At 45.9% G+C, this 11,275-nt stretch overlaps 1 long non-coding RNA gene across 1 annotated transcript; it reads right to left on the bottom strand.

Annotated features, from left to right (window-relative positions):
• Window positions 1-1,220: 1,220 nt before the first annotated feature.
• LOC113961068 lies at window positions 1,221-10,903 on the bottom strand. Its single transcript, XR_003532187.1, has 3 exons — window positions 10,812-10,903; window positions 6,158-6,166; window positions 1,221-1,257 (listed from the first exon to the last, which is right to left on the bottom strand). It is a non-coding gene; the product is annotated as an uncharacterized LOC113961068 (long non-coding RNA).
• Between the last annotated feature and the right edge of the window lie 372 nt (window positions 10,904-11,275).

Raw genomic sequence — 11,275 nt, 5'->3', positions numbered from 1 at the left:
ACTCACCTTAATTGGTTCTGAGGAGGAGCCAAGCCTGGGCAGCAAATCAAGTGGTCAGCCTCAGGTCTCACCAGGCACCTTTTGCCAGAGGCTCCAGGAAGGACCATTATCCCCAGCTGCAGAATAAAGTACATTTTTCACGTTTGGTTCTGTCCTGACTGGTCCAAGTGCCACGGCATGTGCAATCTCCTGCTTAATCTGTTTAAAGGCTTGCTGTTGTTCAGGACCCCATTGGAAATAATTCTTCTTATGGGTCACTGAGTAAAGAGGACTCACAGTTTGGCTGTACTCAGGAATATGCATCCTCCAAAAACCTATGGCCCCTAGGAAAGCTTGTGTTTCCTTCTTGTTAGTCGGTGGACCCATCGCTATGATCTTATTGATGACTTCTGTTGGAATCTGACAACGTCCATCTTGCCATTTCACCCCTAAGAATTGAATCTCTTTGGCAGGTCCCTTGACCTTACTCTTTTTGATGGCAAAACCGGCTTTGAGAAGAATCGGGATGATTTCCTTCCCTTTTTCAAAAACTTCCTCTGCTGTGTCCGCCCATACAATAATGTCATCAATATATTGTATGTGTTCTGGAGCCTCACCCTTCTCTAGTGTAGCCTGAATTAGTCCATGGCAGATGGTGGGACTGTGTTTCCACCCCCGGGGCAGTCGGTTCCAGGTGTACTGCACATCCCTCCATGTAAAAGCAAACTGCGGCCTGCATTCTGCTGCTAAGGGGATGGAGAAAAACACATTTGCAGTATCAATGGTGGCATACCACTTTGCTGCCTTGGACTCCAGTTCATACTGGAGCTCCAACATGTCTGACACAGCGGCACTCAGAGGCGAGGTAACTTCATTCAAGCCACGATAGTCCACAGTCAGTCTCCATCCTCCATCAGATTTACATACAGGCCAGATGGGACTATTGATGGGTGAGTGGGTCTTGCTGACCACACCTTGGTTCTCCAGCTCTTGGATCATCTTATGGATGGGAATCACAGAATCTCGGTTAGTTCGGTATTGTCATCTATGTACTATTGTAGTGGCCTTCGGCACTTGTTGATCCTTGACTTGCAGCAACCCCACGATGGAAGGATCTTCTGAGAGGCCGGGCAGGGTAGATAATTGTCTAAATTTCTCTGCAGCCACTGTGGTTACACCAAAAGTCCATTGATACCCCTTTGGATCTTTGAAGTATCCTCCCCTGAGGTAATCAATGCCAAGGATGCAAGGGGCCTCTGGGCCAGTCACAATGGGGTGCTTTTCCCATTTGTCCCCCATTAAACTTACTTCAACCTCTAACGCTGATAATTCTTGACTTCTTCCTGTCACTCCAGAAATCCAGATGGGCTCTGTGCTTTTATGCCTCAATGGCATCAAAGTGCACTGTGCACCATTGTCTACTAAAGCTCTATATCTCTGCGGATCTGATGAGCCAGGCCATCGAATCCACACAGTCCAGTAAACCCTATCGTCCCTTTCCTTCTCCTGGCTGAAGGCAGGGCCCCTCTATTGTTCCTGGTCAGAGTATTCACTGTCTGACCTTTGCATTGCCCAATCAGAGGTCTCCTCATCAGGATCACAGGAGTTGATCTCAGCCTTTTTGCATCTCAAAGGTCGCTGATTTCTTTCCGGGGCCTCTGCATCAACTACATGGACAGCCTTCTTACTAGGTTTTTTCCCTCTTAATTCTCGTACCCGGGCTTCAAGTTTAAAGGTAGGTTCACCATCCCACTTCTTCATGTCTTCCCCTTGGTCATGCAGAAAGAACCATAGTTCACCACGTGGTCTACTCTTGGGACTTCCTTTCCTTCTGAGTGGGACAGGAGACCGAGACCAATCTCTTGGGCTCTCTCTGCGGCGGTTCTCACATTCGGGGCACTTGTAAGGCCTCTCCTCAGTGTAGGTGTGCCAGTGGCGGAGATCAGAGCTGTCTCTGGAATCTAATTTGATGGCCCATGGGAGTGAGTTGGCTTCCATACCTTCTTCTGTACTCCGTATCCAGGCAGACATCTTGTCCTCAGTTGGTTCATCCATCTTTGGATGGTATACTGTTACCAGGCAGTTAACATGTGATGCAGGGGCACCTTGAATTACCTTTCTTCACATGGGCAGCATGCAAGGGACATCCTCTGGATTGCTGAAGAGGGGATTGTATGTGCCATTGTAAAGGATTTCCAGCATTGCCAATTCCCGCAGGTACTGGATGCCTCCATCTGCAGTAGTCCACTTTCTTGGGGAGCTCATTAGATTTTCCTTGAACGGATACCTTTCTCTCACACTTGAGAAGAGTTGAACACAAAGAGTGCGAATGCCTTTCTCCTTTCCAATTTCTTTTTCGATTTCACGATCTCTGTCAATAGATCCTAGTTACTGTGCTTCATGATCTTCTAACAGGTGACTACTAGCCTCGTTATCCCAGCAGCAGAGCAGGCAAGTAAGAATTCTTTCACCAGGCTGGCAGCTGTAATCTCTCTGCAAGTCCCGAAGTTCTGATGGGGCCAGGGACCGGGTAACTTTGCTTTCCTGTCTGATTTCCTCTCTGCTTCTCTCACATGGAACTGCTTCTGCTTCCTCTAGTGAATCACTGGCTATTTGTCCTGCCTCCCCTTCTTTTCTTGGAGGCACGGACGGGGTAGATCCTTCTCCTTCTTCCTCCTTTACTAATTGCAGAGGTAGACCTGTAGGTCCTGTAGATCTCCTTACCCATGTCTTCCTTTTCACTACAGGGGCAATAATGACCTCAGATGTCGTAGTTTGGGTCCCTGTCTCAGTCATAGTCTTTTTAGACTAGTGAACTGCAGCTCAATAAGCACAGGTCAGGCCCCAGTACAGGGCAAGAAGTTGCTGGATTTGATCGAGGTAGGCAAGGCATCCTTCCATTAAATGACATGTCAGTTTGTAAGGGTTGAATACTTGTTCTGATGTGAAGTCCCAGGCAATGGGGGGTGTTAGATGCCCTAAGAACCTGCCTAAATTCATCCACATTCCCTGTCACTCAGGAACTGGGCCCTGTTTCTGGGCTTAATTAGATGTTGATACTTTTGGTCTGTGTTTGGCCTAGCCACCTGTGAGAGTCTATCCTTTTCCTGTCAAGTTATGAGAAAACAAGCACTGATAAATGGGAACTTCATCCTTGAAGGAAGCGTTTTGTACAAACTACAATTAATTGGTGTCTTACTATTGACTGATGGCCTTCCAAGGGCATTTGAAGGAGAAAGTGAAGAGGAAGGTGATGAAGTACTCCCCCAGAATCATTTAGAAAAGACCCCCTGAGGTATAGTGTGCAAGCGAGGGGGGAATTCCAAAGTACACACGCATGCGCAGAAGGGGCACCACTTACATAACGGGGGGAGGGACCGAAGGCCTCTAGCTGGGCGGTGCTGGCCACACCTGCCCAGGTAGACGTCACCAATTAATTGGATAAAAAGCAGATGGTTCGTGCTCAGTGGGACTCATGCTTCACATGAAGGACCATGTTGCCTTTTGCGGGGACGCCCGCTATGTGTGAACCTGCTGACCCTCTGAGGACACAGATGCTACAGAGGATTCTTGGCATTCAGAGTTGGAAAGATAACCTCGTAAGTGACACCTGAGCGAGTAGGGTGTTGCATTCAGGGCTTATTTCCCTCATTTTTCTCTTTCTCTCGGGTTCCCGTTTACTTGGCCACTTCTTTGTAATAAATATTGGGTTTTTGAGCTTTCAACTGTGTTTTGGTTTCAATCTCAGCATCCTTCCGAACTTTCCCTGGAACAGGCCCTTTAAGGCACATCCCAGTAAATTCTCTCTCGAAGGTTGTTTTGTCCTGCAACAAGGCAACAAAGACAATACTACAGTCCTCAATCCCCATAACGTTCTCATAGTGTTGGTTATAAGCAGTCCCATGGCCAGACAACTCAAGTAAGGGTTAGTAAAGATCATTGGTACCTTCATTGCAAAGCCATCTATGTCAAAATTAAAAAGGGAAAGAAAGTTGTATCCATCCCCCTGGAGGTCTTTCAAAGGGTAAGTTCCACATCCCAGAAAGACTGTTAGTAAAAGTACAAGTATAAATACTAAAGCTGGGCATACGGCCATGTTTTATATTAGTATGTTCCCAAGTTAGCAAAAACAAAAAGATAAGCGAGGCAGTGTTTATATAAACAACCTTTCTTGGCAGTCTTCCCGGGTTTCAGCACCAGAATTGTTATTGTTTACCTTGGTTGAACACCAGGTATCCACCGGGTCTGCGCCCAGCCTCCCCCCAGAGGAGAGGAGAGGAGGAAAGAGGGAAAAGGAAAAAAAACTGCGAAACTGAACCTGCTAAGAAAGGAGGTTTAATATTTACACAGAGAGGAGAAAATCTATAAGCACTATACACACAGAGAAGAACTAACAATAAAGACTACTTCCCCACGAAAACCCTCTCCTCCGAAGAAGAAACGGCCCGACTATTCCATGCAGCTACCCAGAAGAGAAGAGAGTGACCTTGCTTCCTTCTCGTCTCTTTTATATCTGAGCTGACGTAACATGGTATGGAATACCTTATTGGCACAATATGAATTAGGTGATCTATCTAGTTTCTTTTCCCTCCCAGGGAGGGTAACAAACCCATTACACCCTTTTATTCATATTCTCTCATAAACAGCACTTGTTGTTGTCTTTTAGTTAACCAGAATTCCCAGGATTGTCCTAAACCAGTGTTTTGATCCCACACATTCACACTCACATGTGGTGGCTGTGTTCAGCCATGAAAAAAAACGCACACTATCATGCAGACTGTTAAGTGGTTTTCCACTTTGAGAAACACAACATTCTCTCTGTCAAAACACTTAGCCAAGGTCAGTCCTCCCTTTTGATTCCAATTAACTAAACGCAGGTGTGACTGACTCAGCTTGTTCCCACAGAAGAGCTTAGGCAAAATTATCTGGAGGGTGATGCCGAAAAACCTCGTAATGAGAGAACTGCTCAGAGACTTTGCATCTTTAAAGCAGCAAAATATTTCTTTATTGCAACCTTGGGAGCAAGGTGGCTTGCACCACACAAAACTTGCTCAGCTCGAAAGTGCAAAACCAAGCCATTTTATACACTTTAGATACACGGTTACACCTTCTAACATACATATTAATAAGTAGATTTGTCTCTGGGCGGAAACTTTCCAGAATTTTCCTTGGCACATGCATAGTTCTTTACTAGGGTGGTCTCCTACTTGAGCCTTCATCCCCTGGTGGTCACCACGCTGGTCTTCATCAAGGTGAGCTTTTCAACTTTCTTTGTTAGGTGACCTAGATTCCTCAAGTTTGCAAAATCCTGGCTCTGGGCCCCCCCATATGTACTTAAAACATCTAGTTTACCTGATTTATTACCTTGTGGGCCATTCCCTAGTATTGAGACTTTGGTCCGGTAAACAGAACAAGACATTAACCAGTATTCCTACAATGTTCTTCTAGCGAGGCAGGCAGAACAAATATCTTTAAGCAATTACCTTCTCCTGGCTCAGCAGGGCAAGGTGTACCAGCATTAACTCTTTTTGTGCCTTTCTGCCATCAACACCCCACCTTGACTTGCCCAGCTCTCCCTTGCCTTACCTTGCTCTGCCTACCCCTGCCTTGCCTTGCATTGCCTTGCATACCCATCCCCTGGTCAGCAGGGGGCACTGTTTGGCTCTGGCAGCTGCCACAGCTGCGGGGCCTGGCGCGTGGGAGGCAGCCGAACGGGAACCCCCATGGAAGGGGGAAGACAGAAGGGGAAAAAGGTGATTCCTCCTGTGGACTCCAGCTGTCAAAGACTGGCTCTGGCTGCACCTCCCCTTCCTTTGTCAATGGGTATAAACTGCCAGTGGCACAGAGGTGGAGGAGGGGGAAGTGCAGCCTTTCCCCTCAAAAGTTCTTCTGCAGATGGTACCAGTTTTTCGAAATCCGAGGCAAGTCCAGGCAGCGGGCAGAACAGGGCATGAGGGAATGGAGGCGAACCGGGGCCAAAAGCAGCTAGATGACTTGACCCAAAAGAAAATGAAGCCCCAAACTCTTCTCACACACACACACACACTCCCTGAGTCAGGACAAAAGTAAAGTGCCGTCCCCAGAAGAAAAAAACACTCACCTCCCCCTACAGTCTTCTGAAGCCATTAGCTTGGAATGTGGGGCTATCAGCCAGTCCTTTTGTGTGTGCGCGTCTCACTCTGGCCATCTCCTCCCCCCTCCCTCGCTCAACACCTTTCTTTCACAGTGGTAAAGGGAAAAAATTCCAAGCAGGGTTTTTTTCTTTACAACAAGAAAACCTATGACAGATAGTTATATTTGTGTATGTTTTATCTCAGTAGTTTTGTTGTATGTATATACATTTGTCGCAAGCAAGGTTTTGAGATGTTTGTGTTTCCTCTCTGTTTGCCACAGTGGAACCTACTCTAGTGAAAGGTGTCCCTGCCTGCGGCAGTGGGGTTGGAACTAGATGATCTTTAAAGTCCCTTCCAACCCAAACCATTCTATGATTCTATGATTTTATGATTCGAGTTAGAGGTGATTAAAGTCTGTGGTACAGTGGTTATGTGAGAAATAAAGAATCGGTTTTATTACAAGCAAATGAATTTAGCAAATCACTAACATAAGAGTTTTTCTTTACCAACCTATAGGGCGTATCGCGGAGTTGTAAGACGCCGGATTCAGCCTGGAACCGGTGTCAGGGAAACATGCAAACAGGAATAGGGAACTATACATGAATATTGGTAAGGAAACCCCTTATACCACATGGCTGGTCCTGGAAGCTGCCATGCTGCTGGACACTCCACCTCCCAGCACGACACAGCCAACCAGAAAGAGGGGAACGCCTCTTCTATGACGTAAACGGGGTTGAACCTTAAGAATGTTTAAAAAGCGGGACTTTTGAATTGAAGGGTGTGTTCCTGGGAATCCTGCGTGCCTAGGACACCTAACACGTGTTGTAATTTTTCCTTTTCGTTTTGTTCCTTTTGTTTTGCAACTTTTGCCGTCTTTCTAAATTCAATAAATGAGATTTTTTTCTCTCAGTTACTCTAAGCAATAGCAATTTTTATGTTGTAGCTATGGAAGTGCTGTCACCAATAAAGGAGATAAACACCCAGGCTTCAGGCCCTTGTTCAAGTGTGACTGGAAATTGAAGGTTAGCTTTTCCTTTGAATATGTGTGGGTCCGTTGCAGGAATTATGCAGCTGCCAGCTAGTCCATGTTAGGAATTATGTGGATGCCACCTCCCATCTGGGTTGCCAAATCTGTTGCAGGAATTATGCCACCCCCTAGACCATGGAAGGAATTATGTGGATGCCATTTGTTGCACTATTTTGTATACTACTTATGTGGAAATTGTTCACCATAACTTCCTTAGCATTAATAGCTAAATTTGCTGAAGCCTTAGGCCGCAAGCTGTGAACTTTCACATAGATATTTTGAACTTTTACCTAATCAAGTAAAAGAAGGCCCCAGAGCTTGTTCAAACCAGAAGATAAGGAAACTACGTTCATTAACACAAGCTGCAACCTGAGACATAAGAAAAGAAAGGGCCCGCTTAGAGACAAGGAAAAGATCCAATGAAGAACTAGAAGACCCCAGACCCTAATATTAATTCTGGTCCAAACTGTCGCATGAGAGGTGGGGAATTTAGATTGTAAGGGTATAATTGCCCAGGGATTTCGTTGTTTAGGGTCCCTCTTTGGAGGCACCCAGCTCAAGCTGTAGCACTGGGGGACTTTAGAGATGTCTTCCTTTTCAGCTTATTGATTCAGCAGAAACCCAGTATCAACCCCTTTTTATTGTGGCTGGCATGCATAATTTCCATAACACACTTCAATAGGGCTCGGACCTAGGTTTCTGCTCAAAGAAGATGAGTCGCCAATCCCCTGAGTAAATAAGTGGTTTATTTATCCAACATGCAGAGCAGCTCCAGCTGGGTATCTCTGAAAAGAGACCCCCACTGCAAATCACGCACACCAATTATACCCATACCACCCAGCACCTGATCCCCAAGACCAATCACTTAATTCTGGTTGGTGGTCTCTTGATTTCTTATTGGGTTTCCTGGTCGCTGGACTGGCCTTCTTCTGAAGTTTCCTCATTCTCTTGGAATTGCCTCCTTGGTCCTCATCTTCTTCATTCTACTTGCATCTGTCAGTTTGCAGCATTAGTTTTATCAAGATGTTTACTCTTGGTCAGCTCTTGCGGCCTCAGTCTTCAACTGCTTTAGCTTCTACTGCTAAGCAAAGCTATTGACCCTAACAATTCTCAACAGGGTTGACATCTCTTTTCTTCTATGTCAGATCCTTACTCCTTCACCTCAAAAAAATTCCTCAGTTCTTTTTTTTTTGGCTAGATATACCACAAGCTGTAGACAAATTATTCTATCTTGATTTTTTTCTAAGAATTTTGGTATATATATATATATATGTATAGAGTTGAAGGGTGTAAATTTGGGCATGGTGTAAATGGTATAGAAAAAGGGGGGGATAATATCCTAGTTATAGGAGAAGGAGACGAGGTCTAGCATTAGGTGGGTATGACAAATTATGTATTCTATCCCATTTTGTCATTTTTGATGGACTGTCTCTTTAAGTATAGGGGTGGAACTGTTTTTTCCTTGCCTGAGTTGCAGAAGGGAATGGATGGGCCTTCGTCGTCTTCCCTGGGGGGAGATATAGCTGCTTTGCCACAAGTGGAGGCCACACCACGAGTCCCAGCCAAAAGGGGAGTCACTGGAAATCCAAAAAAAGGCTAATGTCCTCACCACTAATTCTTAGACCCTCCCTCCTATGATTTTCTCTCTTGCCTGCTTCCCTTGAAAGCTAAAACATATAATTTTCTTAGCAAAATGTGAACTGCATGGCTTGCTCACATATCACAGTGCTCTGTCACTGCCAGAGGGGACGAACACCCATCTTTTCCTTTGCAGTGCATGTTTCACAGTTGTGGATAACCTAGGAGATAGTGTCCATGGTTAAATTCACCCCTCGGTCATGAGCCCATCTGTATGTTGCATCTCTTCCCTAGTGACCTGAGGCATCATGGGCCCACCGAGCTTGAAATAATTCACCTTTGTGTTGCAAGTCCAAATCTACTTGAGACAATTTAATCTTGGCAACCCAATCCACCTGTTCGTTCTTGCAATGTTCTTCTGTAGCCTAACTCTTAGGTACATGTGCATCTACATGATGTACTTTCACCATCAATTTCTCCAACTGGGCAGAGATGTCTTGTTACATCTCAGCTGCCCAGATGGGTTTTCCTCTGCACTGCCAGTTGACCTGTCTAGCCATCCCCACAGAGTGTTTGCTACCATCCACAAGTCAGGGTAGAGGTAGAGTGTTGGCCAATTCTCTCGTTCGGCAATACCCAAAGCCAACTGGACAACTTTCAGGTCTGCAACCTGACTTGATCCACCTTGTCCCTCACTAGCTTCTGCAACTCGTTCCATACAGCTGCTTTCCATTTTCGGTTTCTCCCTACAATACGACAGGAACCGTCAGTGAAGAGAGTGTATCACTTTTATTTTCAGGTAGCTGATTATATGGTGGAGCCTTCTCAGCATGTGTCACCTGCTCCTCTTCCTCTTCTGATTATAGTCCTATATTCTTACCTTCAGGTCAAGTTGTGATGACTTCCAAAATCCCAGGGCAATTAGGATTCTCTATCCGAGCTCCCTGTGTGATCAGAGAAATCCACTTACTTTATGTAGCATCAGTGCCATGATGTGTGGAAGGAATCTTTTCTTTGAACATCCAGCCCAGCACTGGCAGTCAGTGCATGTCTTGTTTGATCTGCTCAAAGGCTTGCTGTCATTCAGGGCCCCACCTGAAGTTGATTTTCTTTCATGTCACAAGGTAGAGAGAGCTCACAATCTGTACTCTGGGATATGCATCCTCCAAAAACCTATGGTGCCCAGGAAAGCCTGACTTCTTTCTCCTTCTTGCTGGTTGGAGGGGACATAGCTGCTATTTTGTTAATCACCTTTGTTGGAATCTGGCAACGTCCATCTTGCAACTTCACTCTTAGGAACTGACTTTCCCGGGCAGGTCCCTTGACCTTACTTTGTTTAATGGCAAAATCAGCTTTAAGGAGAATCTGGGTTATCTTCTCCCCTTTCTCAAAGACTTCTGCTGTGTTCCCCCATACGATGATGTTCTGGAGCCTCACCCTTTTCCAGTGCAGTCTGGATGAGTCCATGGCAAATGGCGGGGCTGAGTTTCCACCCCTAGGGCAATCGGTTCCAAGAGTACTGCACACCCCTCCAGGTAAAAGCAAACAGTGGCCTGAACTGTGCTGCGAAAGGAATGGAGAAAAATGCATTGGCAATGTCAGTGGTGGCACCATTTTGCTGCCTTGGACTCCAGTTCATACTGAAGCTCCAGCATGTCTGGCACAGCAGCACTCAGCGGTGGGGTAGCTTCAGTCAGGCTGCAATAGTCCACTGTCAATCTCCACTCTCCACTGGATTTACACACTGGCCATATAGGGCTGTTAAAGGGTGAGCGAGTCTTGCTGACCACTCCTTGGCTTTCCAGCTTGTGAATCATCTCATGGATGAGAATCATGGAGTCTCTGTTGGTGCTGTATTGCTGATGATGCATTGTTGCAGTGGCAATTGGCACCTGGTGTTCCTCAACCTTTAGCAGTCCCATAGCAGAAGGGTCCTCTGAGAGACCAGGCAATGCGTTCAACTGTTTAATCCCTTCTGTCCCTACAGCAGCTATCCCAAAAGCCTACTGATGCCCTTTTGGGTCTTTGAAATACCCATTTTTGAGGTAATCGATACCAAGGATACATGGGGCCTCTAGACCCCATGGGGTCTAGACAATGGGGTGTTTTGCCACTCCTTCCCAGTCAAGCTCACTTCAGCTTCCAATACAGTCAACTGTTGGGACCCCCCTGTCACACCAGATATGGAAATAAATTCTGCCCCCACATGCCCCAAGAGCATCAGAGTACATTGTGCACCAGTGTATCCTGGTTTAATGACACTATATTGTGGAGGTGAGATCTAATAAGATGAACCCTCGTTTTTTTATTTTCCCTCCCCTAATGAGAAATAAAAATATGGGTTTTATTACAAACAAATTTTTAGAAAACTTATAGGCGTTTCGCAAAGTTGTAAGGTACCCAGTCCCGCTTGGGCCTGGTGCCAGGGCTCCTTGCGGCCTGGATAGGGAATTTTTAGGCAAATATAAAGCTCCAAAAAAAACATGAAAACCTTTTTGGCCATTTGGCCATTTCTGAGCACAGGGGCCTCTCTCCCCATGGACTGAGAACAAAGGAGGATCCATCATTTTGACAGGCA

This window comes from Neopelma chrysocephalum, unplaced genomic scaffold, assembly GCF_003984885.1.
Source record: "Neopelma chrysocephalum unplaced genomic scaffold, ASM398488v2 Primary Assembly neopelma1_97033, whole genome shotgun sequence".
In the NCBI taxonomy this organism is placed as follows: domain Eukaryota; kingdom Metazoa; phylum Chordata; class Aves; order Passeriformes; family Pipridae; genus Neopelma; species Neopelma chrysocephalum.
This window is presented reverse-complemented; position numbering and strand designations above follow the sequence as displayed.